We start from the raw sequence: 20684 nt of genomic DNA on the forward strand, positions 1-20684 counted from the left end.
TTAGAGCTCAGCAAGTATTCAGTAAGTATTCTTGGGGTTGGGCAAACAGAATGCTCTAAGCTTTCATTCACCTTTGATAAAGTGGTATTATTTTTAGTTGTGGTAGAATGTACACGCCATAAATTGACCATCTGAACCAGTTTTAAGAGCACCGCTTAGTGGCATTCACAGTTGTGCCGCCATCACCACCGTCCATCTCTAGAACTTTCCCATCCTCCTAAACTGAAATTCTGTGCCCATTAAGCACTAACTCCTCCCCCACCTCCCCCAGCCCCTGGCGCCCGCTCTCCTACTTTCTGCCTCTACGAAGCTGACTCCTCTAAGTACCCCATGGAAGTGGAATCTTACAGATCCGCCCCTTTGTGACTGGCGGATCTCATGAGCATCATGTCCCCGTGGTTCATGCACGCGGTAGCCGGTGTCAGAATCTCCTTCCTTTTTAAGGAGTAGTGTTCCGTTGTGTGGATGGACCCCCTTTTGCTTACCCAGCCTCCCTTTGTCCCAGACGCTGCTCAGACCCCCCCTTAAACGGCAGGTGGGATGGATGGATGCCAGGCTGGCTGCGCACATGCCCCATTGAGGCCCTGTTATAGTTCCTTTTTGGTTTTCCTTTTTGAATGAATATTTTTCAGTGGTCAGTGGACATGGGGGCTGGGAGGGCTTTTGGCTCCCCGTGGGTGGGGGTGCCAGGTGGCACCAGGGCTCCTCACACTTGGATGGGAGCAGCCGTCTTAGTTCGGACGCGTGGATGACTGAGCCTGTCGGGTGGGCATCAGGCCTCAGACCGTACCCCCTCTCAGCTCCCTACACCTGACCTCCTGGGCCACCCCCACCCAAACACCGCCAGCCGTGGTTGTGTGGGCGTGCTGGGGCGAAAGCACAGCCTGTGTTTGGGGAGTGGCCCGGAGGCTGTTTCCTCACAGTTTTCTGTATGTCGCCCTCCCGGGGTGAGGGGTTCACGCTTAGCTGAGTCAAGCAGGATGTGACTGGGGATCCAGTCGTCACTGGGCTCATCCAGAGGTGATGGCAGCTGGCACAGGACAGTGGTCCTGGTTCTGGGGATCGGGCAGGGGGCTGTCTGCTCAGGGTGGCACCGCCCTGGGTCGTCAGGGTGAGGGGGGAACAGCCTTGGGGATGTGCAAGAATGACTTCTGCCAGCGCGGTTGCTGCTCAGGCCCTGCTTAATGCCAGAGGCTGTGCTGGGAGCCTGGGCGACCCAGACACCAGGCTCACTCCGCCCCAGGAGCAGGACAGCCGGTAAACAGCCTCTGAGGAGCAGTGCACGGGTGCCTCGGGAGGGCCTTGACTTCAGCTACGTTCTGCAGAGGGTGGGATTTAACCAGGCAAAGAGGAGGAGAGAAGAGCAGTCCCAGCTGGGGCAGCCGTGCACACAGGTGTCTGGGACCTCCTGGACTCAGGCACTGCGGGATTTCTCCGTGAGAGTTTAAGTGTCTGAGCTGGTGCCCATCAGAGAGCAGGTGGGAGTCCAGCCCCGTGAGGCTGTCCCTGCCCCTGGAGTGTGGGCTGGGGGTCGGGGTGGGTGCCTGTCATGTGTGTACATGCGTGTGAACTCGCACCCGTTCCTGTGCCCCTTCCCCCCGAGTCTCATCGGCTGGGTGGGGAGGGGCTCTGTCACCAGCACTCACTAGTTGAGAATCTTGAGGCTGGACAGATGCAGCTGGACTTGGGGTCAGTGGCCGGAGCTGGAGGAGGTGGGGGCTTGGGTGACTCACTGTGGGAGGATTCTTTTCACCTAAATATCGCACCACAGAGTCACTGCAGAGGGAGCCCAGCCTTGGGCCTGGAGGGATGCAGGGCAGAGGAAGCTAGGCCAGATGTGGGCTGGTGGCCCTGACACAGCCTTGAAGTCCTGGGCAAGTCCGGGTGCAGGGCAGGGCCTTCCCAGTCAGGGGTGTTCCCGGAGTGCATCGCAGCGGTGTGGGGGGGGCCCCAGGCCCAGGCTCCCACCCAGCCCTGCTCTGAGGGGCTGTGCACTCAGCCCTGCCCTCTGCTTGCGGCCTGGCTGGTCCATCCAGGCACAGGTCTGGCTCTCCCGTGGCCCTGCTTCCTGTCCTTACTTCCTGCAGACCCGGATCTCCTGTCCCCTTCTGACCCTCTGGGGGCTGAGTCGGAAGCCGCCAACCCTGCACTGACTGCCCTCTGTGGGCACACTGGCCTTATACCTGAGGGCCAGCTGGCCCTGAGGGGGCAAAACCTCAGGAAGGGAAGGGCCCTGCACGCTCTGATCAGACGCTCAGCCTCGGCCTCTGTCTCCGGGAAACCATTTAGACTGTGGCTTCGGGTGCAGGGTAGGCTCCTCTGGGGCCCCAGCTGAGTTGCCCCCAGATTGACCCACCTGAAGCATAGCACAGATGAGATCCATGCCCGCTCTGAGCCGTGGCTGCTTCGCTCACCATCCGTTCTCCGTCTCGGCCCACTCACACCTCCCCCCTCCCTGCTCTGGGCCTTTCATCATCTCCCATGGGCCACTTTTCCTCACAAGGGCTCTGCCTCGACCTCCTGGCTCCCTGATCCCCGACCTTACTCCTCTTCACATCACTGCTTTCTGAACTCCTATGCATCCTTCAAAGCCCCGCTCAAATGGTGCCTCTTCCATGAAGCCCTCTCAGTCACTGCAAGTGGCCTAACTTCTCTGACTCCTGGGCCTTTTTGCATCTTTCTCATGTATAATATCTCATGTTTGTCTTGGAATGTAAATTGTTTTTTTCCTCTCCTAGGCTTTTTAATGTAAAAATAGTTTTCAGAGAATTTTATTTTTAATTCAGAAAATATAGGAACTAGAAAGAAATTAAAATTCACCTGTGATCCAGCAGTATCCACTCTTAATGCTTGCTGTGTATTCTTCAGAACCCCCTCTGTGCCCTCACTAGATTCTGGGTCACTCATGGGCGGGGCTGTGGGCTTTGTTCTTCCTAAAGGATCCCGTGAGATGCGGAGGGAGTGACTTGGACACGGTCATGCTGCATGAGCTCGAGTGTGCGTGCTGGAGGAGAGAGGAGGACAGGACTCAGGGACCCCACGGGTGCCTTGGGGGATCAATCGAGTGGTTTCCTGATCAAGAGCCCACGGGTCTGACTCTGGCATGTTGGGTTCTTTGTTTCTGAGGCTGCTGACCCCCGGCCCTCCTTGCCGCTCTTCGGGGTCACCCCTGCTCTTCTCTCAGGCCCTGGGAGGGAACGGCCTTGCCCCCTTCAGGCCCCTGCTCTTCCCCTGCCCCTGCATGGTGGCTCTGGGCAGGAGGCTACTGGCTCCGCCCTCCCCCAGGAGCCACCCGCCTCTGGCTCCGAGGCCCACACCAGCCAAGTTTCCCTGGGGCTGCCTTATAAGGCGGCACTGGCCGCTCACTGTGGTCTGGTTCTCTGCCATCTCCGGATCTCACTAGAGGCCATGGGGAGGCTAAGGCTGGCTGGGCAGGGTGGTGAATGGGGAGCCCTGGGCTGGCACTCACCTAGGTTCTTGGGGGTGTTCCTGTTCCACCCATGGTAGGATCCAAAACTAGGGTCTACTTGTGGGCCTGACCTGGGCTGTGAACTCCCCAAGGTCAGGTTCTGTACCTTGTCCACCTTGTCATCACAGCACCTGGCATACAGTAGGAGCTTGATAAATGCTGAGGGACTCATTTGCATCTGACAAAGCCAGCGGAGGAGTGAGCTCTCATGTGGCTTGTTTGCATGTTGTGTGTTGCATGTTGCATGTTGCCATGCCTTGGGCCTTAGCCTGCAGTTTCTTCTGTGTGGGGCCGTTCTGGCAGGACAGCAGAGGTGTTCCCACCGGGCTGCCGCTTCTGGGAGAGCCCCCTGCTTCAGCGCCTCCTGTGTTCACGACCTGGGCCCAGAGGATGTCCAGACACCCTCTTACCTCTGGGGGTTGGGTCTCTTTCTCTTCCCCGCTTTTGAGAACAGGCACACTGATTCTCTGAGCTGTCCCTGTGAATGACACCCAGGTCTGAAGCAGGAAGTCCCTGTGTGTGGAGGGACAGGAGGACAGTGGCGAGGCCGAGGTGTGTCCCTTAAGGGGGGACAGAGTAGGGGGCATGAGGACAGAGCTGGGCTCCAGGGCCCAGGAGAAAGAACGTGTCTCCCTCGGTGGCCCGCCCAGCCGTCTGCCCAGCCTAGCCCAGTGGTAGCAGGAGCCTGGGCCCAGCTAGGGAATGCCGGCCAGCAGCTGCGGATCCTTAAATAGAGCCGGGCACAGCTGCTGGGAGGGCTGGGCAGGGAGGCAGGCGCTGGAGGTGACTCTCCACTGTGCCCCCTGCAGCATTAGAGGCCGTGGTCCTGACCACCCAGCCTGGTCCCCAGACACATGGCACTGGGTGAGGCTTCAGGGTGCTGACCCCGGGGAGCTGGGGCCGCTGCCAGCAGAGGAGCCGAGTCCGCATCCTCGGCCTTGCAGGCCCAGGACAGCTGCTGCAAGCCAGGGGCCGCTGTCTGGGGTATGTGCCCAGGCCAGACAGCCACGCTCTGTGGCCTGGACAGAGGGCATACTCAGCCCTGGAGGAGCAGCACAAAACCCCACCCGCTGCCCTGAAGTTAGGGCAGCCCTGCCCAGACCCCAGGTTCTGGCAGCCAGCCTGGAGGATGCCTCGTGGTTCACACTGGCCTGATGTGGCCGAATGTGGACCTGTGGCCCCGAATTGGAGAGTTGTGTGTTGCGGGGTGGGCAGGATATACTTCCTCTCTCGTGTCTTCTCTGAATAGGCTTTCTTCAACACTCCGAGCTTTCTGTGGGTGTCACCAGTGCCCCCGTGGGGTCCCAGGGACACCTGGACCTGTGGGTTGAAGCTGTCATGAGCAAAGGCAGCTGGTTCCCAGGCCCGAGTTCCAGTTCTCTGGGGAGTTGGGAGCTGCGCAAGAGTGAACATGCTCTGATTGGAGGGGGGCTGGACCTCAGCTCCCCCTCCCCCTCCCCATTGCTGCCGCCTCCCTCCTTCCAAAATGACGCACAGAGGTCACAACCTTGAAGCATAGACAATGCGGGGAGCCGCTGGGATGGCCTTGCCCGCTGTCTGCGGGGGACATGGCCGAGCCGCATGGGCCTCCCCCTCAGACCGCTCGGCTCTTGTTTCTGCCCCGCACAGGCCTTGTGACTCCTGCTGAGTCCGTTTTCTCGTTGTGATGGGCATAATCCCTCAGGCACAGTGTCGTTAGAATGGAAGTGGTAGTGTGAAGGCTGCCAGCGTGGGCCGGGCACCCAGGAGGTTTTGATCAACAAGTAACATCCCCTTGTTTAATGACGGGAGGCACTTGCTCAGGGCACTGTCCCTCCACAAGCTTGTGTTTAAATGCTCCTTTTTCTGTTCTACTTTTAAAGAGCAGTGCACGGTCAGTGTTAGAAGAGAAGAAATAAAGATCATGTGAAACTTGAAAAGGAAGTGTGGGTCCCCCGACCCCCTGCCCTTCCCCCAGGGCAGCCTGTGTCAACAGCTGGGCGCCTTTGTGTGCTTCGGATTTTGCCTGTGGGACAGTCATTCGGGCCTGTGTGAAGAAGGTTGTGTGTAAATATCATAGAGGCTTTTTGAGAACACAAATGAGATCAGACGTCTGCAACTATTTACTTTTCCCGTTTAATGACACCGGATGGTGTCTTTGCGTCGGCATTGTGGCTTTGGTGATGCCCTTTGATGGCTGAGCTGATACTGTTACATGGCCCTACTATTCTTGTCCAGCTTTTCACTGATAAATGCTGAGCATCCTTACATTTACATTTGTGCACACGTGACGGTCAGGTAGACCTTTAGGAATGGGGTTTGGGCATTTAAACTTTGGGTCCGTGTTGCCAAATTGGCCTCTAAAATGGTTACACCGATTTCTAACCCTAATGGCAGAGCGGTCTCCGGGCGTTCGCCCTGGACTGGGAGGGTAGAAAGCTGTCAGATTGGTGTTCTAGTTTGTACAGTCTTTCACTATGTGAGGGGGGTTATCTTCTCCTATATTCGTAGGCCAGTGGCCCTGGGTTTCCTGTGAACTGCCCATTCCTGTCCCTGGTTCATTATTTTCCAGTTGGGCTGTTACTCCTTTTCTTGTTCAATTTTTTTTTAATTTCTAAAGAGTTCTTTGTCCACATCTGTTGTAGCTGGCACAAGGGCTTTTCCCCGGTTGCTTACTTTCAATTCTGTTTTGAGTGTGTTCTTCCAAACTAAAGGGTTAAAGATTTCGAACCCTTCGGTTGCCAAGTGCCTTCTCGTGCCTTCCTCTTCTGGGGCTCACGTCTTGTTCAGAAGCCTTCTGTATCCCAACAAAGTGAAAAATTCACACACATTTTCTTCTAGTATTTTCATGGTTCCATTTTTATGATCTGAAATCATTAATCCATTGCAGTTTGGGTTTAAACAGTGAGGTAGGGGAATACGTTTTTTGCACAGATGTGCACAGTGAGCTGGGGCATGTGCGTGTCATTTTTATTGGTTTGGGTGTCAGTGTCGTGCTGGCTTGGCAAAAATAATTTGGATGCGTTTCTTTTTTCCTCTGTATTTTGGAACAGTTTAAACAGCAGTACAGTCATCTCTATGTTCAAACTTTTAAAGAATTCACCATCTGACCTGGGTACTTGCGTGGGCGCCTAGTACTTTAAAGACTTAAAAAAACCTTTCTTTTCCTATGTTTGTTTAAGCTTTTGTTTTTTCCGTCTTTTATTTTACACCTTTTTTTCTAGAAAATAATCCTTTAAGCTATTTAAAATCCCTTAGGTAATCCAGAAATGGGAGTATGTAGAGGGGATAGTGGGGGTCCCTGCCCCCCATGATTAGCACTGTTTATCCGGGCACCCCAGTGGGTGCCTGTGGCTGGGTGTGTCCACAGAGGAGACCGTGCAGGGACAGACTGCCCGAAGCTGATGTCCTGGCGATGCTCCCTCTGAAACACACATGTGTGGTGACGTGTTCCAGGAGAGATATGTCCAGACAGCCCAGCACCCCAAGGAGAGAGCCCCCCAACCCTGCTGGTGGGGCCCTCTTGGAGGCAGTGTGGGGACCTGGGTCTTGAAGGGGGCAGAGTGCTGGTGGGTTTTGGGCATCGTGGGCTTGGTGTTATCCAGAGAGCAGCTTTCAAACTGATTTTGGAGTGCAGCGCTGGTAAGAAATACATTCTACACCGCAGGTCAGGACACATGTACCTGTAGGTGGGGGTGTGTGTGCACAAGCGAACCTTTCTCTGGAGTCATTCTTACCGTTGCTCTGCCTGCTGCCCACTGGTGTTCTCCACTCTTTTCTGTTTTGGGATAGAGAGCTTTTCTCCTTTTTTAGAAAAGAGCTTTTTTGAGACACAGTTTGCAAACGGCGTGTTCATTGACGTGTGTAGTCAGTAGTTTTAGTTCCTTCGCAGGCAGTGCAACTGAGAGCACATCTGATGTCAGACCCCTTGCATTCCCTCTGGAAGCATCCCCCTCTGTTCAGCCGTCACCCCCCTGTTACCCGTTTCCCTCAGCCCTAAGCAGTGGTAGGCTTTCTGTCTGTAGATTTGCTGGCTATGAACATTTCTTAGAAATGGGATCATACAACATGTGGTCTTCCATGAGTGGCTTCTTTCACACTGTGTAATGTTTTCAAGGCCCGTCCCTGCTGTTGCATGTATCAGCCCTTCATTCCTATTTCCAGCCAAGTTATACGGCATGTACGGATGGAGCACATTTTACCAGCTGATGGACATTTAGGTTGTTTTCAACTTTTTTCTATTATGAATGTATCCTTCTAAGTGTAAAAAATTAAAAAATGCTGGTCATGGCCCACTAAATAGTTTTCAGGACCCATTAATGAGTCAGGACCATAGTTTGGGACATGCTGGTCTGGACAATGGGATGGGGGCGGGCCATGCCAGAAGGGGCTTGAGCATGCTGTGTTACAGGGCTGACCCACCAGTGGTGTTCCAGCAGGGCTTGATCAGATTTGCATGCCAGGCATGTTTGTTTATTCAAGAAATATGAAGAGCTGCTGTGTGCCAGGCACTGAGGAATCTGCCGTGATGGACATACAAACAGACGGGAATCCTGTCTTCCTGGGTGTACGTGCTGATGGGAGGGGACAAAGGATAAACATATCAATCAGTAAAACAAAGCGTAACAGATGAGGTGACAACTAAAGAGAAAATTCAAGCTGGAGAGGTGGCTGGGAAATGACTGGTGGCATTGGGTAGAAGCGGAGATTAGGACAAGCCAAGTGGGGCACTCACAAAATATAAGGTGCAGGGGGCTGTGCATTCAAAAACTCAGGGATCAAAATACATAGTGTTGTAATGCAGTACTTTAAAAAAATCAAAATTATGCAGAGAAGTTCATGATGAACAAATACCTATATATTAAATGAAGAAGATGGGCCTGGCCTCAACCTCCTTACCCTAATCCCCACCCTGTTGGATTTTTCTCAGTGTGGAATTTTTTGCAAAATTCTGAAATTTAAAAAATATTGCACTGAAATACCATTTATCTTGGTTGCTGAGGTTTTTGGCACCCCTTGCAGTTTTGCACCTGGGCGATGCCTCACTTATCTCTGCCTAGACTTGGGGCAGTGACACGATCGAGGTCTGAGGGGTGCATGCGTTTAGCTTTGAACTTGGAGACAGCAGCAGCACCGGGCTGGAGGTAAGAATGCAGCTGCAGCACCGTGGGGAGGGCCTGCGGGGGAGGGAGCGGCAGGTGGCGCGGGGACAGGCTGGAGAAGCCCAGTGGCCCTCCCAGCCTGGCATTTTGCTACTGGATGTTTGGCATCTATGTTGAGGCATCTGCCCCCCTTAATGGAGGTGGTGGGAGAGAAACGCCCCTGCACACCCAGACATCGAGGCGGAGCAGGAAGAGTAGTAGGGTCCTTAGGCCCCTCCTGAAGCAGTGACAGGGACCACGGCTAGGATAAAGGACAGTTACAGGTACCAAGGATGCTGTCCGGAGCCAGCTGCCCTGCCCAGGAACCGGGTCAGCCCGGGGTCTCCTTGGCCATGGTGGGGGCTGGGAGGAGCCGGGGAGACCCCTCCAGTCCCGAATGAAGCATAATTGAGTGTCCTTGAGGCTGTGGCCCAAGGGCAGTCCTGTCCCCGCTGCTGTGGCTTTGAAGAGCTCCCAGGGTGGGGACTGCAGCCCTGAGGGCACACTCCGCCCACTGGGCGACCACCCCTCCACTCCACCCTGGCTTCTGGGGCTCCTGTGCTTTACATGGCAACCACAAGCAGAACACCCAGATTTGGAGCCCGGAAGTCACTTGGCACCACTGACAACCCTTGTCACCTCATTCGTAAGGCCAGGATAAGATGGGGGGCCCCACCCTTGAGCTCCCAGGTGCTGTCTTCCATGTACTCTGATAACCACTGGATTCTTGTTCTGGCTCTGGGCCTGACTGACCACTTGGTACCTCTGTGTCCCCACTTACAGAACTGACTCCGTCGGGAGCTGCTGGGAGGGTGAAGTCAGGCCTGCCTGGAGCGTTGTGACCATCCACGAATGTTGTCTCACCGTTACTGAGCTGGGCACACAGTAAATGCTGAATAGATGCTAGGTGGTGTTGTTAATGATTTCTGTGCAGCCCCAGCAACCGTGCTGTCCAGGTAGAAAAGCCCTTGAGGGTTTGCAGGAGGTAATTAGGAGGAGGGGTGCAGAACTTGAGCACTGAGCGGTAGGAGGGGAGGCAGGGAGGCTCCCAGAACTGGACCCCTGGGACAGGGCAGAACGTCCTCGACAAATCAGTTTCCTCTGAGTCATGGGACGGCGGAGGCAGGGGTCTGCGGATTAAATCGTGACGTGAGGAAGGCACTGAACTGGTACAGGACCTAATACAGAAGCGTACTGTATCTCAGCATGTATAGAACTCTCCACAGAGCCAGACGAGTGTGCGCGGCTCTCACTGAAGCTCTCGGGGGGTCCCGGACTGTCTGCCAGACAAGGGGCTGTATAAATGGAAGTTGATCGCACAGAAGCCGTTATTTTAATTTGCAAATGTTTGCTATCTTAAAAAAAGGTGCATATACACATACATATATGCACGCACACACAGAACTTGGGCCTGTGGGCCCCGCCCCTGCTGGTGGTGGGAAGGCAGCCCTGCCCATGGAGCCTCCTGCTGGCTTCCTTTGCCCGCTGGCTTCCCGCTCTGCTTGCTCTGTGCCCCCAGCGAGGTCTCTAGATGCTCCGCCAAAAGCACAGCCCTTCCGGGCACTCCCGGGCTGGCAGAGGAGCACGTCCTCTTCCCAGGCCTTAGCTCCCAGCTGGGCAGAAGCGGGGGGCCCGTGGGGGCCTCCGAGGGGTATGCGGAGGCTGCTGTTGGAACACGGGCTTGGTGTCTCCCTGGCCCTCCCCCCTGGGGGGTCACACTTGTAGATGCAGCCTCCTGGTCTGGAGACCCTGGGGTGTCAGCGACCTCCTGTGCACAGGGATGGGAGCGGAGGGTGAGCACGCTATGGGCCGGGAGCTAAGCCAGAGGGGAGGTCACACCCAAGGGCGTCGTTACTCACTGGGACCCCAGAGCACGCCTGAGTCGTGCCTGCTGCCTTGGGGACAGTGTCTGCCTCCCTACACAGTCCGGCAGCAGCTCACCCAGCAGGGAGAAGAGGGCTCTGTTTCCACCCGCAGAATGATCACCCCTAATTTCTGGTCTAAGTCGGGCCTTCCTTCACCGGCCGCTGACTAATGCGTATCTGGTGCCTGATAGGGAGAGCAGGCAGGATGAGGTGGCAACCCCTGCCACACAGGGCTCAGGTTACAGAGGGTTGGGGCACCTCCTGAAACAAGGCTGGCAGCCACGGGCCCTCCCTGCCCGCCTGGATTTCAGGCCCTTGGCCCCCAGGTAGGTGTGGGCTGGGTGTGCCGCATCAAGGGTGCAGGGGCTTTGGGGTCTGGGCGTGGCTGCGGCGGACGAGCCAGGCCTGCGGTTGGGAAGGAGGCTGGACCCAGCCTGTCCCTGTCTGTCCCCTGGGCAGGAGCCTAGCCCCACACCTAGGCCAGTACCTGGGCCACCAAGGAGTGTCACAGTCCCACCTTCTTGCAGCAGCCGGTTGCAGGGTGGGGGCGGGGCTTGGCCACTCCGGTGTCTCTAGGGAGGGTGACGGGCAGTTTGCGCAGGGCAGCCGTGAGCTAAGCTGGTGCACGAACAGTGGGAGACCTCGAACCAAACCCTGGCTTTGTTGATGGTTTCCGGGCTGTGCTGTAAAAAGACATGCTATTCAGGCGGGATAGCCCAGCTAAGCCCTTGGAAGCTGAGTCCCTGACATTTCCCGTGGCAGCAAGTTGGTGCCAGGTCCTTGCTGATCACTCATGCTTGTTCTTGGTGGGTATGTGCGATGTGCGCTGTGCCCTCTGTGGGCAGCATGGGGTCCTGGCCACCCTGGCCTTGGTGCCTTCCCCATCCTGAACAAAGCCTGGGTGGCCCCCCGTGCCTTCAAGCCCATGAGATGTGTGGCTCCAGCTGGGTGATCCTGTTTGGACCCCGAAGGTTGGGGCATGTTGAGCCTCAGTGTCCAGAGGCGGCTCTGCAGGGGTGGGGCGCATTCTGAGAGGTTTCCTGTGGCTTGGCTGCTGAGCTGTGGATGGGCCCCCCATGGGCTGGTCCTCCCCCCGCCCGCACATTACGGCTCCTCCCTTGAGGAGTCATCCCTTTCCAGATGGGATTCAGAATTAGGAGACTTTCCTGGGCCTTCCAGTCCAGATCCCTGTGGCACCAGTTACAGAAATCTTTGTGTCAGCTGGCGGAGAGGGCTGAGCAGTTGGTACCAACGACCAGCCTAACAACTCTGGCAGGATAAGGTTGGCCACTGGGAGCAGTAGTTACTCTCATTGTCCCATTTTCCAGATTAGGAAATCAAGGCCCAGAGAGCTCCAGCGTCTTGCCTAAAGGCCCCCAGCTGTTAACAGTCTGGATTTGAGCCTTGGGGGAGCCTGTGCTGAGCTGGTGGCAGTGGGGGAGGCGGGCTCTGCCGTTGCGGCCATCCAGGGACAGAGCCAGTGCACGGCGGGCACCTGCCCTGGGCTTTGGATGGGACGCACTGCTGCCAGGCTGGCACCCTCCTTCTGCTGCTTTCTCTTGCAAGGCACTGTGAGATGATGGAGTGAGGAGGGACTCTGGTATTCCCCATCTTCCTCTAGGCCCTCAGCTGCCCTGGATTTTGAAATAAGATCCTGCTTGTCAAGGGGGTGAGTGGGAACAGATTGGAAGTCCCATTTCTCTCCCCTGAATCACAGCTGCAGGGACCCCAGCCAGCCCCCGCCCTGCTGGGCTCGACCTTCTCTTCTTCCTCAACAACCCCCGCACCTCCCCCACCAAGCCCAGCCTGAGTGTCTGTGAGAACCAGCAGGAGATGTTTGAGTGGCGGGTAGGGGGCCTGGGGGGCGCCTTCTTGGTTGCAAAGGGGGCTGAATTCAAACCTCCCTGCATCGTGGGCTGCAGGCTGGCCCTGGGAACAGTGGGAGACCCTGGGCTGGCACAGCATCCTAGCCTGCTGGTGTTTGCTCCCTGGCTCAGGAGCAGGTCCCTACAGGTCCTGGAGCACGTCGCCCCTGTGTACACTGAGGGCTTTGCAGGCACACCTGTGTTATTGATCTTCCTGGAACTTGGAGTGGTTCCTTCACCTTCCTGATTGGGCTGAGCTAGGCTCTGAGGTGGGTGAGGAAGGGGGTGGGGTCTGCAGGCTTCTCTCCCCTAGGAACTTCTCACCCCACTGGGGTGAAGGTCAGAAGAGCAAAGGGTCTGGTGGGTCCTAGGGTTTTTCTTCTGATGCTTCCTGGGTGCTTCCTGCATACTGGCCCCCGGCCTCTTACAGCCCAGGGCCAGGTCCATGCTTCCACGGCCAGGCCCCCCCTGGTGCATCAGACTGTCAGGAGAGAGACAGTGGGAAACACAGCTCTCCGCTGTTGTCAAAGCCCTGCTTTGGGGCCAGGCAGTGGGGAGGTGAGCCCGCTAGCATGGCCTACGGGGCAGGAGGGGAGTTTCCATTGTAGGGTCCCCTTATTTCTGGCCAAGGGGTGTGAGGTGGGGGTAAGCTGGAATGAGAGCAGGGGACCGGGGGCGCAGGGGACCCGGGAAGCCCATCTGTCCTCACCCTTAGGGCCCTTCCGTCCCCAGGGAGTGCTCCGCGGGGCTGCAGGGACGCAGAAGGCACTCATCCACAGAGCGCCGCACCCCTCCCTGCCCTTGGCCATGGTTGGAGTTGTGCCTTCCGGGCTCGTGTTTCCACTGGACAGCTCCAGATAGTTCTGGATCGGAGATGCAGCTTCCCGGGCCTGAGCCCAGCCCTTCAGAACCAGGGTTGGGTGGTGGGGTGGGTGGAACCTTGTGAAAGGAAGTTCCCCAAACACTGCGCTGCACTCCTCCCTAGGCCTTCCACCTCCTGTCCTTGTCCTCTGGTCCGGACTCCACTCCGGGGTTGGCACCAGGTGAGAATGTCTGGGCTCTGAGGTCACAGCAGCAGCATGACCAGGCGACTGCATGTGGGGTGTGTCACTGTGTCACTGTGTGTGTGTGTGTAAAGTCTTGCCCGAGAAACTTCAGGGATGTGGCCCCAGGCTGGATCCTAATCGGGGCAGAGGCCGGGTTGTCCCTGCTCGCTGCCTGCTGACCCAGTCTCAGTGCCCCCTGCACTGTGTCCCGCAATGGCGGCTCCATGGTGAGCAAACCTGTGTAGTGCTGCTGCCCCTGCTGTGTGACCACCACATGTTCCTGCTGCAGAGAAGCTTTTCCAGAGAGCCAGCCGACACATTTGGCCTGGGTTATTTGTTTTTGAACAGGAATGAAAGGAGAGAGTGAGTAAGAAGGGATGGGGGGTGCCGGTAACTGAGCAGGGGAAGGTCAGAGAGAGGGGAGGAAAGATCTGGAAAGTCCAACCATGTGCTTTGGAAGCAGGTGCCAGCTATGAGATAATCCAGAGGGTGGCGGCCTGCCCTGCGCCCTGCCTGCGGAGGCCAGGAGGGAATGTTCTGCAAGGGAATGGCCCTGCACGCTGGAAGCAAGACCCGGGAGCCTGCCCTTGGCTTGCTTTCTGCGGCTTTGAGTGCTGCGCAGATTTGTTTCCATTTTAGGGACACCGTGGGGAGGCTGTCATTCCCTCCTAGTCTTTATTAATATTTCATTAATCACAGTGACCACTCACTGCTCACTCACAGGTTTCAAGGGCTGGGCTCCAGGCAATGTGTGCTTTATGTGCTGTATGCGCACAGTGAGACAGTTACTGTTACTGCTTTGGAGAAGGGACGGAGGCACAGAGAGGTTGAGTAACCTGCCCCAAGCCACACATTTGGAAATGCTCAACCCCTGCTTGAACAGGAGCTGTTTGACTCCAGAGCCCCAGCTGGTTTATAAATTACGTGCATGGTTTCTCTGCCACTGTGACAGCCTTTGGTCTCTGCCAGCTTGGCTGGGGTTCCCTCCATGTATGGGCAGTCCCAAAGCAGCATCCCCACAGCTAAAACGGGGCCAGGACAGGCAGGGGGCACAGCCAGAGTCGCCCTCGGGGTGGGCAGCCACCCTGGGGATAAGGCCACATCCCCATTCTTGGACCTATGGATCCCATAGGTGGGGGTCAGAGGCTCTTGGCAACAGGCAGGAGAGGGCCCCATAGCAAGAGACACTGGGAGCCTGGCCTGCAAAGCCTGGAGGCTTCCGGAGACTGCTGGCCTGGCTTCCTGTGCAGCTGGGTTCTCCTGCACATGCAGTCCCCAGTCCGCATGACCTCCCACAACTGGGTCCATCTTCCCAGGCCCAGGTCACGTGGTGTAGGTCAGTGCCGCTCTGGGGGAGGGCAGGGTGCCAAGAACAGCCTGGGGGAGGTCACACTCCCCGGGAGTGGAGTGAGAGCTCCCTGGCTGAGCGCCCACTCTGCACAGGGGTGGGCTGGACCTCCACATGTGGTCATTCAGCCTCACCCACTCTGCACAGGCCCTACGAGTTACCCACCCACCTGGCTGGCTGGCCGTCCACCCACTCACCTCCCTACCCGCCCAGCCGACAGATATTCACACATGCGCTTAGGGTCTGTGTTGGAGCAAAGCTGATGTCTGGCTTGGAGCCAGCAGTCTCAGGGTTAGCCCAGCTCTGCCCCACACCGGCCATACGATCCTGGATGGGCTCATGCCTTTCTGCATGCGGGTCCTAATCTGCAGAAGGAGGCACACGTCATGAGGGTCACTTGGGGCTCTGTGTGATGTGCTGAGGAGGTGCGCACCTCTGTGAGCAGGCGAGGTACGTGCACTCAGGTGTGTGGGGCCCAGGACAGTAGGTCAGAAGGAGCAGCGGGTTCTGAGTGGGAGTGACTTCCAAGTCCCCTTCTCCCGCCCAGCCCTCCCCGGAGCTGTATACTGGGTGCCTCCCACCCTGCCCAGCCCAGCCCAGCTAGACGTTTCCTCCCGAGTCCATGCCCCGGGCCTCTTTCACCAGGAAAGTGCCCTCCACCCACCCTCCTGCCTGGGCCTGAGAAACTGGGGCATCATCTGCCCCACACAGCTGCCGCCAGAGCATCCTGGATCTGAGCGCTCCCGCGCGCCCCAGGCTGCCCCTAACAGTCCACACCACAAGGCCCCCGCACCCTCCCCGGGGCACCCGCATGTGTAATGTGTGTGAAGGGCGCCCCCTGGAGGTGTGTGGTGGCTGGATGCCAAGAGCCTGGTGTTGTTGTGATTTCCTGAGTAGAGAACAGGCTCCAGTCTGCATCTTAAACCTCCCCGTGGGTGCCCCCGTGCTGGGAGTCCAGCCCCCCGGCCTGGCTGTTCCTGGGGTGCACAGGCTCGTTCCCACTGAGGGCCCTCACCCTGCCTCTTCCTTCCTGGGACGTGTCCTCCTGGATTCTTCTGCTGCCTCATTTGGGTCCCTGCCTAAATGCCACCACTTGGAGAAGCTCCCCCATAAACCCAGGTAAAGCAGCTCTCCTGCGCCTGTGGGTTGCTTTCTGCGAGGCGTGGATGGGTCCGTGAGAGCCTTACCACCCGCTTGTTCACATGGAGTGCAAGCTCCGCGAAGGCAGGGGGAGCTGGCCTGGTGTCCCCAGGATTTGGCATGTCGTAGGTGCTCAGTCAATGCCTGTTGAATACTGAGCACTAGGGGAGCACAGAAAGAAGCGTCCTCTAGCTGGAGCAACCAGGGAAGGCTTCCCGGAGGAAGTGGCATCTAGTGGGCCATGGAAAGTGAGATGTTTGTCTGGTGCAGAGATTAGGAGAGAGTGCAAAGGGGCATTGTCATACCACAGCAGAGCAGCGAAACCAGTGCTAGTAAGTGGATTGCTGATGGCTGGTGCCAAGCAGGAGTCAGAAATACCTCTGCACTGGAGCCGCCAGGGAGGCTGCACTTCTGGCCTGAGCAAGGGCCTGAATCTGAGCATTCCCAGAGCAGGGAACAATACCCAGTGGGTGCAGCTTGGCATGTCGGGGGCTGTCTGGCTGGGGATTCAGTGGGATGCTGTAAGAAACGGACAGGTGCAGCCCTGGACATATAGTCTGTTTGATAAATGCTAAGTGCTGCTTCCATGACAGCAGCAACCATGCTTCACGGACCAGGTGGCTCGGCAGCCCCCTGTCGTGGTTCCTGAGGACAAGCGTGTGGGTGGTGGCAGGTACCTGTGCCCACCTTGCGCGTGTGGCTGGGAGCCCTGGTGTGGGCGGGCCCCGTCCAGTCCTTGAGTCGCTGCTGCCTCCCGCCGGGCGTCCAGCTGGTGCCTGCAGCCAGCCTGGCGGAGGGATGTGGGAGTCGCTGTGGCCTGGGCTGCAGTTGCCACGCTGGTCGCCTGGTGGGGAGGTGGCAGAGAATCTGAGGAGACTGAGAAAAGCCTGTGGCTTTGCAGACAGGCCCTGCTGGGTGTCGGCACCCAGCTGACTTCTGTCCTCACAGCAGAGGAGACCGGAAGCTGTGCTTCAGTTTTCTGTGATCAGAACAGGGTGTGTGCTTAGGGGACACTTTGGGGACAGTCTACTTCCTGGAGGAGATGGAGCTAGAAGATGCCGGCGTGGAGGAGGAGGCAGGAGTAAAGGGCTGAAAACGTGCTGGAGTAGCTGTTCGGTCCCAGGCAGCCTCCTTCTGTGGCCAGAAGAAGGGTTGTGGCCTCCACCTTGGGCCACCACCTCTTTTGGAGACAGGAGCTGGAGTGGCAGGGAGGCTGCCCCCCTTCCCGTGTACCCCAGCGCCACTCCTGGCGTCAGTGGTGCCTGCCGCCCCCCCAGCCTTGGCCCCGCGGGCGCCTCGGCCCGTCTTCCTCTCTGGGCTGCTGGGCAGTAGGGGGCGCTGGAGTTCCCAAGTCCTCGCAGAGGACTGGCTGCAGCAGTTTTTACACATCTGTCCCAGGGAAGTCTCTGCTCTCACACCCAGCGGCCTTCTCCCTGCCAACCTGTTTCCTGGGGTCGTCATGCCGGGCAGGGTGAGGGGCCACCACCAGGCTGCGTGTGAAGCAGAGCTGTGTTGACACAAACTCTGGTTGAACCCACATCCTCCCGGCCACCCCACGGGAAGTGACCTCATGGCAGAGCTCGTGGAGCGCCCAACGCACGTCCCGTCGGTGGGCCCTGGGCCGGCTCTGCACATGGAGGAGAAGGGGCCTGGCCCCTCAGAGCTGCCGGAGACTGTGCCTGACAGCTCACGCGGTCGGTCTGTTTGGCCAGGCTTTGCCAGTGCGTGGAGGTTAAGCTAAGAAGCAATGTTTGTCTTCCTGATTGAAAACAAGTAATTTAAAAAATAATGCCTACTCATGACAAATTTTTTTTTAATTGGAAAACTAAAGAAAATGGTCAGAAATGCATCCAATGGAAACAAGCAGTTAACATTTTGGGTTTTTTTCCCCTGCACATATGCTTAATACAGATGATATTTTTTAAAAACATAAATGCGATCGGTTCCTTCTTCCTGCTGCACAAGGGGCAGGGAAGGGGTGGGGGGGTGGTGTCCTTACTCTTTGCCTGAGTCTCGCCTTATAAAAGGATTGGGCCAAATTGCCCTCGGAGGGTACAGGAAGCTGCAGACCCACACCATGGCTCAGGGGACCTGGAAACAGGCTGGGGCATTTTCAGTAGTGAGTGGACCCTGGCTGGGGGCAGGGAGTTGGACACCTTGGTCCACTTTTTATTCCATGAACCAGAGGGAGGCCACAGTGCCTGGCCTCCACCCTCGGCCACAGCCTTTCCTGGCAATAAGACCTTGGCCAGTGTACTTTGTTCCTGTCTATGAAGTAGGCTAATAGAAACACGCACTCAAAACCACGGTGAGGGTTAGCCAGAGACGGGTAAGATTCCTCAAGGGAGGAACAACCTAAGACAGGCACAGTCACAGGGGGGCCATCAGGTGAGACATTGGGGATCAACAGGGGTGAGGCTTAGAACCTCACCCCCCTGTTTTGAGAGAAATCTTCTGCATCCGTGGATGTTTTATTGCCCTTGTCTAGCTCGGATTAGCACATAGTCTACAGGCACACACCTGATCATCTACAATTGCTCTCTTACAACACTGAACTATGTTTTCTACCTTTATCTTGCGTCTATCTACCACTTCAGCATTTTATTTAAAAAAATAATAATAAGGGAGAAATGTGGGATTCACATATAAATCAAGTATAAAAATCAAACGAATATTCATATTTGACCTGATTGTTTATAGTTCATAATGCGTGATCAAAACCGAAAGTTTCTGTGATGAATGCCCTTGCACTGTTCACCATGTAAGAACTTATTCACTATGTAAGAATTTGTTCACTGTGTAAGAACTTGTTCGTTATGCTTCAGAAGATTGGAGACTTGAGAATTAGGCTTGGGGTTGATGAATGATTGTGCATTAAGTCCCCTATACAGAATTTTATTGTTGTTAACAACCATTTGATCAATAAATATGAGAGATGCCCTCTCAAAAAAAAAAAAAAAACCACGGTGAGGAATGTGTTCATGCAAGCAGAGGGCCTAGGGCAGGCCTGCTGTCCCCACCGCCGCCACCACTCTTGTCGTGGCCAGTGTGCTTTCACCGTGTCCTGCTGTCACGCCTGTGGCAGCCTCTCGTTCATTCATTCACCTGTAGGGGCCTCCTGCGCGTCAGGCCTGGTGCCGAGGACAACACCCTGCTCCCTGACCCCAGGGTTTCCAAGTAGAACACGAGTTTCTTGGAGACTGGCCCACTGGGCCGCCCTGCCTCTCCTCGGGGGGACACAAGGAGGCCCTGGGGGGAGCCAGCTCCTGCCCCTTCTCTCTGTGTGACCTGGAGCAAGTTGCTTAGCCTTTCTGTGTCCTGTTTCTTTGAGAGCGGCAGAAAGGCTCAGATGGAGTTGCTGCGTGGACCTCAGGGACTGCGTGTGAAGCCCTGGGAGCAGTGCCCACACTGAGGAAGCACCCAGTGTCAGCTTTCCCTGGAGTTGCTGGTCTGAGAACATTTTTGGATCTCAGGACACTGATGACTGTAGATGGAATGCTTTTTCTGGAAGCATCAAGAAGGGCCTGCAGCGTCTGTGGGAATGGCTCCTGGCTGGTGAGCCGGTGCCCAGAGCACAGTCACTGTTCCCAAGGGGGGCGGGCTCCCTAGTCCCCTCTCCAGAAGCTCCTGTCCTCCTCGGCTCTGAGCAGGGGACAGTGGGGACTGGTGGGAGTGTCTCTGGATGGGCCTTTGCAGGGGTCAGAGTCTTCACATATAGGTCATCTCTGGCTCCAGTGTGGAGGGCCTTCCTCGTCCCCCATGGTCTGGCCCGCTGTTCTCTCTGCTGCTCTAAAAGGACACTTTTGCAGTAACAGAAACCCTGACTCAGAGGGGCCCAAGCTCCAAGGACAGTCTCCTGTCGCACCAAGTGCAGCTCAGGAATGCTGTGGTCCACTCTCTGTTCAGCTGTCCTCGGGAGCGGCTTTGGTCCACGCTGGTCCCCATGGTCTCAGATGCTGCAGCATTCACCGAAACAGCCACATTCAGAGGCAGGGGGTGCCCTTGCCGGGAGCCTCCTCTGTGAGCCGGGAGCCTTTTCCTGCAAGCCCCTCAGTGCCCTCCCATGGGCTTCGTTCACCCAGCAGCCCCTGGCCATCGCCTGAACCCCGACCTGGCGGCTCCTGCCTTGAAGCACAAGGTGTTGCTGGGCCCAGCAGGGAGAAGAATGCCTGAGCCAATTGGGGTTGGCTGGGGAAGGTGGGGCTGGCCAGGGGAAGCCATTACCGGTCAGCTGTGGCCGCCCTCTTTTGGGAGGGGAAGCAGGGAGGAGGTCCCCCTGACTCAGGTTGGTGTCTGAGCAGAGACAGGGCCAACCCAGGGCCAATTCTTCCAACAGGGAGTGCCCGGTGGCCACTGTGAGTCCAGGAAACAAACCCGGGCCTGCCATCCAGGCTGAAACTGCTGCGGGGCCCGACCATCCCCGCCGGAAACAGCAGCTGTGTCCCACGGCACTGACCGGGCTGGCTTTCTAGGGGCGGAGGGGTTCGGCTGCAGTGGAGCCTGACCTCCGAGTGGAATCCAGCTGTCCCAGGGGCAGGCTGTGGATAACCAATGCTGGGATAAATCTGCAGAGGAAGTGGGGGCTGGGCCGCCCCTCTGCACCCCCTTCCCTGCAGCGTTGGTCAGGAGTGCACCCGGCTCTTTCCTGGTCCGCCTCCTGCCCTCCCCCAGCCCTTCATGTTCTGTGTTGGTTTCCTTTCCTGCCTCCCCCCTCGGCTCAGCTCTCGGCACTGCGCCGTATGGTACTAATTAAGGCCTTCCTCCTGCTGCTCTGTGGATGGCTGAGAGCAGAGCGTGCTTGGGGCCTCCTCTGATTGGGGGGCTCTCCGGC

General features: G+C 57.0%; 1 protein-coding gene across 5 annotated transcripts in view; it reads left to right on the forward strand.

Annotated features, from left to right (window-relative positions):
• SEPTIN9 (septin 9) overlaps window positions 1-20684 on the forward strand; it is a 141686-nt gene that overhangs the window by 77062 nt on the left and 43940 nt on the right. The window contains exon 1 of one of the 5 annotated variants that reach the window (XM_036997439.2): window positions 10647-10780. The exons of the other annotated variants lie outside the window; for them this stretch is intronic. The gene's annotated coding sequence lies outside the window, so the exon portion shown is untranslated. Of the gene's footprint in view, window positions 1-10646; window positions 10781-20684 lie in introns of those variants that run through there. 5 annotated transcript variants of the gene reach the window in all.

Source organism: Manis javanica, chromosome 4, assembly GCF_040802235.1.
Source record: "Manis javanica isolate MJ-LG chromosome 4, MJ_LKY, whole genome shotgun sequence".
NCBI classification, from domain to species: Eukaryota; Metazoa; Chordata; class Mammalia; order Pholidota; family Manidae; genus Manis; species Manis javanica.